Raw genomic sequence first — 1941 nt, 5'->3', positions numbered from 1 at the left:
AAAAAAGGGGGGGGGAGATACTATAACATATTTCTAGGCTGATAGGAATAATTATACAGAGGAAGAAAAGATGATGTAGAAGAGAGAAGGTATAATTAGAGGAGCAAAGCAAGTGAGGAAGGAAAAGGGGTTGGAGTCCCATACACAGATGAGGGGATTGGCCTGAGATTGTATAAGGAGAGAAGACAGACAAGTACAGGCCCAGGCAGTTTGATAGCTTTGGTGAGGAAGAAGAAGTAGTTTTCAACTGGATTCTTCTATTTTCTCAATAAAATATGAAGTGAGTCATGAAGTTACTTTAATAATAGTTTATCTGTAAAATGGAGATAATAGTGCTTGCTTCCAAGGGTTAATGTTCATGTATTTAGGTCACATACAGTATATAGGTCACGGCTAGGTTTGCTGTACTGAAATCTCCAGGAGGCCTAATTGCACAGCAAGAAATGACACTCGAGGGGTGACTGGGTGGCTCAGTCGGTTAAGTGTCCAACTTCGGCTCAGGTCATGATCTCACGGTTTGTGAGTTCGAGTGCCACATTGGGCTCACTGCTGTCAGTACAGAGCCAGCTTTGGATCCTTTGTCCTCCTCTCTCTGTGCCTCCCCCCTCATGCTTGTGCTCTTTCTCTCTCTCTCTCAAAAATAAATAAACATTGGAAATAAAAAAAAAAAAAGAAATGACACTTGGAAGTAGCTAATGCTTCCGATGGATTTTGTGACTAGGTTATATTTCTAGGGCATAGAATGGATTATATGAACCTGGAACTCAGGTGTTAGTTGGGGTGATGAGCCCTGACATTCTCTCCCAAGTTTCAAAATGGAAGAAAGTTCTGTTGTTCCTGGCCCTTACGGTTGAGGTCACTGAACTTTGGGCACAGCCCCATGAGAAACAAGAGAAGGTCTGGGAATCTGCTCCAACTTTTTCCTCATTCTCTCATCCTCAAGGTCCTTGAACTTTGGCCAACCCTCATTGTCTGTTCTAGTCTAAGTGGTCACTTTGTAATTTGTATTATCATCTGAGTTGACATAATTTGTTGGGGAAAATAAGTGACTGAAATAGTGCACCAAATCAGTTAGGTCTTTTATCAACCCTCCCTTCCAGTTCTCATAAAGTTCTCTCATGCTTAGAGGCCATATAGAAAAAGTCACACCGGATGTGAGAATCCTTAGTCAGCAGTGTGGCACTCTAGCCAACTCAACCCTGCAGTGGACTGGGAACTCTGCCTCCCCCGATTGACCATTCCTACCTAATATTAGATGAAAACCTGTCTCCAGATTAGCTTTGAACCACTGGTATTAGTCTACTTCCGGAGTCACACCGGTCTTCATATATGGTGATCACTTTCATCTCTGCAAGTTTTCTTTGCAGGCTAAACAACCACTAAGCCAGTGTTTTTCAATATGTGGTTAGTGGATATTTTACTTCAGAATCAACTTTACAGCTTAAAAAAAAGAAAATTCTTGAGTCCTAACTTCTAAAGACTGAATTGGTATCTCTTGGGGTAAAGCCCCAGAATTTGCACTTAAAAAAAATTTTTTTTTAACATTTATTTTTGAGAGACAGAACATGAACAGGGGAGGGGCACAGAAAGCCGGAGACACAGAATCTTAAATAAGCTCCAGGCTCTGAGCTGGCAACACAGAGCCGGATGCCTGGCTCGAACTCGCAAACTCCGAGATCATGACCTGACCTGAAGTTGGATGCTTAACCGACTGAGCCACCCAGGCGCCCCCAGAATTTGCACTTTTAATTAATTTAACAATGGATTCCATGCACTCTGATGTTTTTTTTTTTTTTAATTTTTTTTTTCAACGTTTATTTATTTTTGGGACAGAGAGAGACAGAGCATGAACGGGGGAGGGGCAGAGAGAGAGGGAGACACAGAATCAGAAACAGGCTCCAGGCTCTGAGCCATCAGCCCAGAGCCTGACGCGGGGCTCGA

Source organism: Herpailurus yagouaroundi, unplaced genomic scaffold (genome assembly GCF_014898765.1).
Source record: "Herpailurus yagouaroundi ecotype Mexico unplaced genomic scaffold, PumYag 141, whole genome shotgun sequence".
Taxonomy (NCBI): Eukaryota; Metazoa; Chordata; class Mammalia; order Carnivora; family Felidae; genus Herpailurus; species Herpailurus yagouaroundi.
The sequence above is the reverse complement of the archived record's forward strand: the minus strand, read 5'-3'. Positions refer to the sequence as shown.